Source organism: Ostrea edulis, chromosome 4, assembly GCF_947568905.1.
Source record: "Ostrea edulis chromosome 4, xbOstEdul1.1, whole genome shotgun sequence".
Taxonomy (NCBI): Eukaryota; Metazoa; Mollusca; class Bivalvia; order Ostreida; family Ostreidae; genus Ostrea; species Ostrea edulis.
In genome coordinates, this window is record NC_079167.1 from 18969328 (window position 1) to 18979783 (window position 10456).

Genomic DNA, 10456 nt, shown 5'->3' on the forward strand with positions numbered 1-10456 from the left:
ACTGTTCAATGTAAAATACGCCAGTAGTTGGATAAAACATCCAAAGTCGGCACAGTCAAAGGTCACAACAACAATGGAGGAATTAACTGCATCCTCATTCCGAAGGGCAGTAGGCCATTTTCAGCAACCCCTGAAATTCTTAATTGAGGCTAAGTGCCCATTTTCAGCTCGAACAATGACAATTAAAGAGGCCTGTGCAAATGTTGGGATTTCCCTCTTAGTAAGTCAGCATTATAGATTGAACAATTATGTGTACCTAATACATGTACATTAGCTGTACATATATGTATTCATATATATTATTATGGATGTATCCAAGTTTATTATAACTTTAAAGTAACATTTTATGAATGAAATACAAATACTACTTCGACTTCATTGTGATATTGAACTGCTAATGTTCTTTATAAACTTTACTTGCATCAAGTTTTGAATACTGCAGTACATCTATGTCAAAAGAAGTATGCATATTGCAGTATAATACTTTCACCACTAATCCGACCACTTGTAAATCATGTATATTTTATCAATACATGTAATGACAATTGCCATTTTAGAATGTGATGTAAGAGATGGTTCGCTGCCCATTAAAACAAAATATGAATATTGGCATCAGATTCAAGGACAACAACACCTGAAAGACACCCAATGCTGTGATTTGCTAGTGTGGATTCCTAGTGACACTCAAATACATTGACAAAGATGTATTATGGTCAACTTTTTAAGCGTGATAGAGTTTAATTATAATAATAAAGTATTTTTGCAGTCTAGAACACACACACATAACCACATGTACATATACTTTATTATGATATCAGTGGTGCATCTATCAAAGTTATGTAATTACATGTATATTTATTGAATAAACATTATAGACAGAGTTTTTTTTATTTTAGATGAACCAAAATTTGTATAGACACAGTGTCCAGCTTTACGAAAATCATTGAATTACATGCATTCACTAAAAACAATGGATTTTACTTCTTTTTTAATAATGCAGATTTGAAAACCTTCAGGAGAACAAAAGGCTTTATGTTTGATTGTAAATTGTTTAACGTCCCTCTCGAGAATATTTCATTCTGATGGAGACGTTCCAAAAGGCTTCATATGAATATAAAAGGCTTTATATTTATATAAATATGTAGAAAAGTTATATTGCATAAATATGATATTCATTACTTTTAACTTTAAAAATTCAATGTGGCAGGTATGAGCATATATATACATGCAATTAATCTAATAAATTTGTAGGATTTATCTGCAATCTCCTTCAAAAGGGGAACCTACAAAACCACATGGGCCACACAAAGCTGAAATATTTTGTCAGATCAATATCTATACTATGACAGAATATGGCTGAGGAATTTTTAAAAAAAAAATATTCTCTCATTTTCCCATTCAACATGGATTCTGCATCTGGAAATTTTATAGCAAAGTTGTGATCCTCTTTTGAGAAGTGGGATTTATTTGTAAGAAAGAATGGGATATTAAATGTCATGTCATTTGGAAGTTTGTCAAATATACAAAATCCTTTGTCCGCCAGGAATATATCACCAACTTGCAACTTCTCTAAAATGCCACAATGGTTCACAATTGCCAAATCAGATTTGTATCCAGCATACACAATTGGAAATGAGCTGCATTAGGTGTAATACATATTAAAGTCTTTCCTTTGTGGCGACTCTTGTAATTACTGTAAGCGAAAGACTGACTATTCATATCAATTTGCTCATATTAGGTCTCTTCTGTTGCATCCATTGCAATCTTCAATTCTTCTGGCTTTGATATTTCAGTTGAATGGACACTCCCAACAGTGTTCATGATCCCTTCAAACAAAATTTCATGAATATATTAAAAAATATTCACACAAAATGGTGTATACAGCAACATTTATACCTCCCCCCCCCCCCCCAAAAAAAAATTACTAGGTAATTGAATATTGTGAAATCTGATAACTAGTCAGTGTATAGAAAGTGCATTGTTCATTTTTCCTTAAAGAACCGCTAAAACATACCTTTCCAGGGTCTTTCAATTATGATGTTCCCAATGGTCATGGATGGTTTCCTTTAATTATGCAGGTATATTTCTCACTGCAAGTTTACAACATCCTAGTCTTCAAGGGAAGCTATCAGAACAAAAACAATACCATTATAAAATTTGGTGTGCATATAAATTTAGATAACACTGAAATGAGAATGAAGAAAATACAGAAAACCACCTGACACTAAACTTAACAACCACTGTAACTTCCTGGTTTGATGTACTAATATCTGGTATTGACAATACTTGTATCGTACACTGTACCTTTTTAAATGTTGAGGGTTTGATGCTGTATCATTGTTGTCTGGTACAGATATATTGGTAGCAGTATCAACTTCGGTTCCTACATGTACGTTTGAAGCAAATGATTCTGCTTCAGCAGGTTTCGTAACTTTGTATCTATGAAAAAAAGTAATATACCATAAATTGATGTTTTTATTGACTTAAAATGGCTCACTACACAACAAATGTAAGTTATAGTTTCTGAAATAAGCACAGGATATGAGTGTTACAATCATTCTTATCAAGGCCATGTGTCACTTTTATATAATTATACAATAAAGATATATGCCAGTTCTCTTGAAACACAATACAATATTTAATCATGCAGGAACCTATATAAAGGCAAGTAGTATCAAGGGTATCCTGTCAACCTTTTCCTAGCAAGGTTATTTTTTCTATATTGATACAATAAATTAGTGTCCCTTCCCCTTTTCAGGCAAAAGGGAATTATGTAGTAAAATATGTTGATAAATGTTGAAATCAATAAACGAAGAGAAACTTTACCACCCCCCCCCCCCCCCATTTATGAAATTTTAGTACATGTAATTTCTTTTCCCATTATTTTATTTTTATCAGTTCGTCTGTCAAAATCTTTTGTAGGCCTACTCCCCCTCTGATTTATCTAAACAACACGTCCAGTATATTCTGTCAGTTTATACACACGTGTGTTAATTTGACATGATTATTCGTTGAATTATGATAATATTACGTACCTACATCTTTGTATCCACCGCTTCCTTACTGTAGCATCGACTAGGAACTTAAATAAACTACATGGCAGAGTTTTCCCAGTCTCATGTATGCAGCCGATCGCTTAACAATACACCAAATTACATATTAGCACCGACTCTCTGTTACGACTGTATATATTCCACACGTTGTTGTACCCGGAAGTAGTAAAACCGAAAGTGAAACCAAACGAGACTTACAGACCCTATTCAATTTAAATTCAGTGCTTATTTCAACTTAGACTTCTCTAGATTTATCCTATACATTCGGAACACCCCAGTGATTATATGGAGAGCTCCTGTAGGCGTCGTGTCACTCGATGCAAACTTCCGTTGCTTTCGACAAGTAGGGGCAGGTATCGAGGATGTTTCGGGTCACTGGATCTTTAATACGGCATGTAGACATAAGCAGACAATAGGGAGAAGTCGTTGGATCTTTTTCCAACATAGATCTCGCCAGAAACCGGTAGGCAGAGATTAGAAATTGTTAAAAACAAGCCGTGAATCGAGGGCCCCCCAGAAATCCAAGATGGCGAGTGTCGTCCCTTTACTTTTTTTAATGTACACATGATACACCTTTTTTAAAACCTCGAAAAAGGTGGATTTTATTTATATAATCTATTATTCGGACACAAATCATGCAAAACTTCAATTTATTATTCGGGAACAAATAATACAAAACTTCAATATCTGACAACCGAGCCCCTGTGCTTTTGATGATTTCGTTCGTAGACGTAGCCATGTTAGGTAGCCAGTCAATTCGAATCCCGGTTCATTTCCATACTAGCACAATAGCGTCTAGATGTGTACTAATACCCCACGAATATATTAGCTAAATATTGTAAATAATATACCACCCCAGTCCTATTAAATGATAATTATTCAAATAGCTAAACTCACGGCAATGCGGCTTTCATTAGTCATGAGAGGCCGTGCCGGCCGGTCTCCATCTAATGGGCTTATGTAGCATTTTCGTTAATCAAGAGCTTATTTTACCTTTACAAAAACTGGTACAAAAATGTTTTCATTTCTATTAATTATTCGTGTTGATAATAAATGAAGAGCGAATACATAACTTACAACCGATTTTATGAATAGATACCAATAGCAAGAATTCGAATTGACCGGCTACCGAACATGGCTACGTCAACAAACGAAATCATTTGAAGCTGCGAGTTTTCGGGTCGTGTGTGGCTTTAATGAATATTTGAAGGTATGTTTGGACACAAGTATATAGTAGGAAAATATATTAAGATTTTTTAATATTGAGTTTATGAGACAGCAACACAAGAATACACCGATACCAGGCCTCAACCTTCCGCAGCTTTTTGTGACCCGTAAATCGAAGGTTTTTATAAGAGGTGGATCTTTTCAGAGAGCTATGTACAGTTCGAATCCGCTCGAGAAAGTGGGCGGGCTGTAATCGGCCAATGAAAACTCTTGTTGTATTACATCAAACATGTCATTCAAATTGTTCAGTCGTCTCATTCAATTGTGTCGTCACACAACGCAATACTATATCGGGTAAAGCCTTCTAATTCAAAGGTGAATTGCGATAAGATTAAAATATCCCAATGATCAAGTACTTGAATTGTTAGGTATCGTTATCTAAGAATAAGTACTTACTAATTTTTTTTTTAACTTATATGATCAGGTACATGTAGCTCATGGGTTGAACATTTAATAATTCAGTGGAACTTAGGTTATGGCGTGTAAAACGTTTAGTGCTATATTCGAAAATCATATGATGTATTTTAAATCTCTTGTGATGTATATTCAACCTCTTGTGATGTATATTCAACCTCTTGTGATGTATGTTCAATATCTTGTGATGTATGTTCAGTATCTTGTGATGTATATTCGATACTCTTGTGATGTATATTCAATATCTAGTTCTAACAACTTAAACTAATTCCTCTCATAAAACTATTACAATATGCCATGCGAGATGGTAATTAATAGCTAAATGTACAATAATTAAATAAATATACTAGTTTCATCTATAAATTTGTGACCAGCTGAAAAAAATAACCATATTAGTCTGCAATAGATTTGTATCAATATTTACCAAGTCAAGCATGAAAAGGTGATTAAAAAGATTATTTCTAGCTTAAGACTAATTTTTACAAGCAAAAAAGAAATGATATATAATTATATATCTTCGTTATGTTCACATGAACAAAATGGAGAATTTGTAATTCTACGCTCATAAAGATCATAATAGAGTATATACATTTGTGCCTCAACTTTGTGTGAATAATGTTGATGAATCGTTTCTCAAAAGAAAAATTTGATGGTGGACTTGGGATTTCTGTTATTATATTTTTGCGAACTGAGTTGATCGAGATAGCTTCTCTGGCTTCTACATTTAATTAATTCCAATGTTTTATCGAATCAGGTATAGATAATTTTTTGAATAACTCTAATCTGCATCTTGGAATATAGAACTGGTTTTTGTTTCATGTACTACATGTATAACGAGACACATTTTCATGCTTATTTGGAAAATATCATTTAAGTAATGTTGGGCGCTACCATTTCAAATTTTGAACATGTCGATAGAATGTTTGCGATATAACATCTACTTTGTAAAGTTTGCCAGCCTGTTTCTGAATTACGAGATTCTCTAGATGCAAAGATAGGAAGACCAGTGTCAATTCTAGCTGCAGATAATTTTACCTTTTCAAGTTTGTCAATATCGTGCATGAACAGAACAGTCATCCAAACAGTTGAAGCATATTCAAGAGTAGTTCTAATAAATGCTATGTACAATTTTGACAGACGTTTCCTTACAATTTTGAACTTAAGCTTTTTCAAAAGTCGTATATTTTAAAAAAAAAAAAAAGCTTTGTCTACTATGGAATCAATATACATAAAACCAACTGAGGTTGTGTGACAATAATAAGCCTAAATGACGATGGACTGGAGCACACTCCAGCCTATCTCCTTGAAAATATAGTTATGGTAGGACAGGAATGTATTTTTTTTTTAAAAAGTAAACAAATTCAGTCTTGGATGAATTGAATTTGAGTAACCACTTATTTGACCATTTTTCTAATATATGTAAATCATAATTAAGCTTATATTCAATATCTAGGATATTTTAATATGCAGATTGCTGGAGTGAGTTATCATCAGCAAATAGTCTACCCATTGGTAGCATATTTACATCAACATCATTAACACAAATCAAAAATAGTAAAGGTTCTAAAACAGAACCTTGGGGTACACCAGAAGATATATGAAGTTTTGACAATATAAGGTCCTGATATATTACTTTTTGTGATCTATGACAGAAATAGCTTGTAAACTATTGTAAAAGATTGCTAGATATACCATAAGTTTGTATTTTAAAAATGAGACCATTATACCATACTCTATCAAATGCTTTTGAAAGGTCACAAAATATCAAAGAACATGATTTTCCTTCGTCAATACTTTGGACGATACTATGATATGTTTCTAATAATTGATAGACTGTGGAATGTCCCGTTAAAAAACTAGCCTGACATCTATGAAATAAATCGTTACTATGAAAATGATTTTATATATGTTTGGAAATGATTCTTTCCATTATTTTGCTAACACTTGATAATAGAGACACACAGGTCTATAGTTAGAAACTACTGCTGGGCCTCCCTTTTAGCTCACCTAGGCGGAAGGCTCAAGTGAGCTTTTCTGATCAAAACTTTCTGTTGTCTGTCGTTGTCGTCGTAAACTTTTTTACATTTTCACCTTCTTCTCCATAACCAATGGGCCAATTTCAACCAAACTTGGCACAAAGCAGCCTTGGATGAAGGAGATTCAAATGAAGGACTATGCACCCTTCAAATCCCAGCAAGAGGCCCACAGGACTTATTGGTCACCTGAGTACTAGTTAAAAGTCTCATTAGTCCCCCCCCCTCCCAAAAAAATCAATCCCGCTCGCGCCGATAAGCGAGGAGGTTTCCCAGTTTACTTTCGGAAGGTCGGTGGTCTCTTCCAAGGTACATTGTATCTGGATTCTCTCTTCCACCAATATAGAAACTGGGCGCCACCAGATAACTGAAAAATTGTTTAGTGTGACGGAAAACAGCACCCCCCCCCAAAAAAAACCCCCCAAAAAACAAAAAAATACCCCCAAAAAATACCCCAAACAAACATTAGTCCCAAGGGTTATGAAATCTACGGGAAAAAAATCCTGTTCTAAATATCTAAGCTTAATTCTAAAAATCAGCAACAGTATAAAACAAGATGTGTTCTTAAAAATTCATTGCCCTCAAAAGTGCATACACTGATGAAAGACTTTACATAACATAATGCATATACTGTATCAACATTAAACGATATGACTAATTTCGACCCACCCTAGAGTCAAAACCCTGGGGTGGTGTAGAGAAGAAGCGCTTTGAAAATTGGTCAATCTTTGTCCCACCCCTGTTGCCCTGGGGGTGGAGGAATCCTGATATTTACAATTTATGTCCCCTTGTCCCAAAGATGCTTTATACCAAATTTGAAAAGAATTGGAATGGTAGTTATCAAGAAGTTAAAAATTTCTATTGTTCACACATTTAATAACTGAACATTTTGGCCCAACTCTAATACCAAAACCCCTAACTCTGGGATCATCAAATTTAGTAAAATACTACCTGCCCTTTATAAATATTTATTAGTTTCAATATAGTATCAATAGCACTAAAGAAGATACTATTTTAAAAAGTGTTTTACACATAAACACTATATACTAAGTTTGGTCCCGCCCTGTGGTCAGAACCCCTACCCCAGGGATAATGTTTACAACTTTGGTAGAGGCCTTCCTGCTCTACATCACTATGCATTCAGTTTTCTTGCACATTTGCGGTTGTAGAGATGTTTGAAAAATGGCCAATATTTGGCAGTTTTTGTCCCACCCCTGAGGCCCCGGGGTGCAGGACTCCTGAAATTTACAATGAATGTTCCCCTTGTCCCAATGATGCTTCCTACAAAATTTGAAAAAAAATTGGGATGATAGTTACCAAGAAGTTAAAAATGTCTATTGTTTACACACCTTATAAGTGACCATTTTGGTCCACCCTAATACCAAAATCCCTAACCCTGGGATCATCAAATTTACAATTTTGGTAAAAGACTACTCTTATTTTATTTTATTTCAATTTAGCATCAATAGCATTAAAGTAGATGAAAAGTGAAGATAACGAACAGCGATCAATCTCATAACTCCTATAAGCAATACAAAATAGAGAGTTGGGCAAACACGGACCTATGGATATTCCAGAGGTGGGATCAGGTACCTAGGAGGAGTAAGCATCCCCTGTCGACCGGTCACACCCGCCGTGAGCCCTATATCTTGATCCGGCAAACGGAGTTATCGGTAGTCAAAATCAGTGTGCCAAGAATGGCCTAACAATCGGCATGAAACATGCCTTATAGCATTTGACCCAATGATAGGTTGTATTGGCAAACTAAATCGTTATAACGACCATAGAATTTGATTTTAAACGAGGCTGTTGGAACCCCTGCACAATCAACTTGTTTGTCAGTAGCCTTCTTCGATTCAAAAACTGACCATACGCAGGACAAGCTTTTGCGTATATAGAATCAGTTGAGAGATGCAAACACCACATGCAGGTGACAATGGAATATTGCCATATAAAAATGGGAAGTTGACGATGGAAAAATTTAAATCATCCCGTTGTCATAAAGTTGAGCCGCTAGTTTGCCGTCAATATCTAACCCCAATAAAATATCTAAGTATGAAGCAGAAGTGGACTACTCTGTGGTGTCTTTTATTTCGAGTTCACTGGGATACTAGTATATTGAATCGACATATGAATGAAATTTTTTATTGTTAATAGATAATACACCGTCGATATATCTAAATATCGAATTGAAGGCCACAGCAAGAAAAATTGTTTTCTCACGTTGAAATTCTGCTTCATAGTAGAAAAAATCAGGTCAGCTAACAAAGGAGCACACTTTGTGCACATGGGGATTCCAACAGACTGTTGGAAGACCTCAGATCACCAAAGACCACGAAAATATTGTCAATGAGGAACTCCAGCATATATTTTTCCATTTCAACCTCAGAGCACCTGCGCGCGGAATCAGAGCAGCGCCCAACAAGTAATTCCCCGGAAGACTGATCACTAGATAGGAGTATTTTCATTTTCCATTTTTGTCAAAGAAGCAACTGTCTATGATGTCAAAAAGTCTAGTCCCCAACTCATCGTGAGGAATGGTCGCCCAAAGAGCCGAAAAGCCATTCGTTTCGATGCTGCTGAATTGAGAAAAGGTTTGCGACCTCAAATCCACTAAAAGTTCTTTAAAATCTTTTAGAATCCACATTTGATTTACACCACCCCTGGTATATGTAGTCGCACAGTATGTTTGAAGTTTCTCCTTCACAACTGCTAACACCTCCGCGAGGAGCAAAGATAGGGGCCCGGTAGAACATTTACTGGATCCAGGAATGTATCTCTCTTTGTAAGGGTCCCTATGAAGTTTAGGAATCCAGCACAGGCACGGCAACCCACACCCATCCGGGTCACGAAATGCGTCCAAAACTGAGCATGGTTTTGAAGAATTTTGTCCCCCGAATGGACAGCCGGAGTACAGGATGCACGATTACCAAAAGTGGAAGTAATACCAAGTTTGTCTAAAATACAGTTGTAATAATGAGCCTTACAAACAAAGACAGTGTTGTTACAAGCTTTGTCAGCTGGAACCAAAACATATTCCCCATGTAACCTATCTAATTCTCTTATCACTTCTGGTTTACTAAATACAGAAGGACAGATGGTACGTACTTTTGTTTTAATATGTCTAATGTGGGATTTTAATATTCCTCTTATACTTTTAATCCATTCTGACAATGTATAAAGTTCGTTTTCATATTTAGCCCATCGTCTGGCATAGTCCTCGACAGAATTCATAATAGAAATGAAGTTCTACACGTATCAACACTTCGCGAAAGTTACGTCCCTTGTTCGCCATCTCCCGGATAAAAATCGTATTTCCCTACGTTGGCCTTTGTAATTTTCCTATCTGTAGCTTTGACATCTGTTATTTTTCCATCAATTACAGTCAACTACAATAATGACCAAGATTGGGGCAACCCATTAACTTGTATGAAAACTTGGTAATCGGCTAAAATTCAAAGTAATAACATCTTACATTTGGTAAGCTTGGGTTTTCACCGATTGACCTTTGGCTGACCCCGCAAAGGGACGTAACTCGCCGCGAAGTGTTGATACGTGTATTCAAAGACCGATGTTCTCTGTATTTAGGACCTTTTAGAATAAGTTATTTGAGGTCCTCATTTTCAACTATATCAACATCACCAGTAATGACATGCCCAGCTGAACTTAATTTGGTTGAGAAAAGATGAAGAACACGTAGGTGGATTAAGTATCTAGGCACTGCAAAGT

At 35.5% G+C, this 10456-nt stretch overlaps 2 long non-coding RNA genes across 2 annotated transcripts; one reads left to right on the forward strand and one right to left on the reverse strand.

Annotated features, from left to right (window-relative positions):
* LOC130053749 (uncharacterized) lies at positions 1-883 on the forward strand. Its single transcript, XR_008802098.1, has 2 exons — positions 1-220; positions 558-883. It is a non-coding gene; the product is annotated as an uncharacterized LOC130053749 (long non-coding RNA).
* LOC130053748 (uncharacterized) lies at positions 788-3244 on the reverse strand. The gene is made up of 4 exons (XR_008802097.1): positions 3036-3244; positions 2305-2439; positions 2015-2125; positions 788-1826 (listed from the first exon to the last, which is right to left on the reverse strand). It is a non-coding gene; the product is annotated as an uncharacterized LOC130053748 (long non-coding RNA).
* Positions 3245-10456: the final 7212 nt, after the last annotated feature.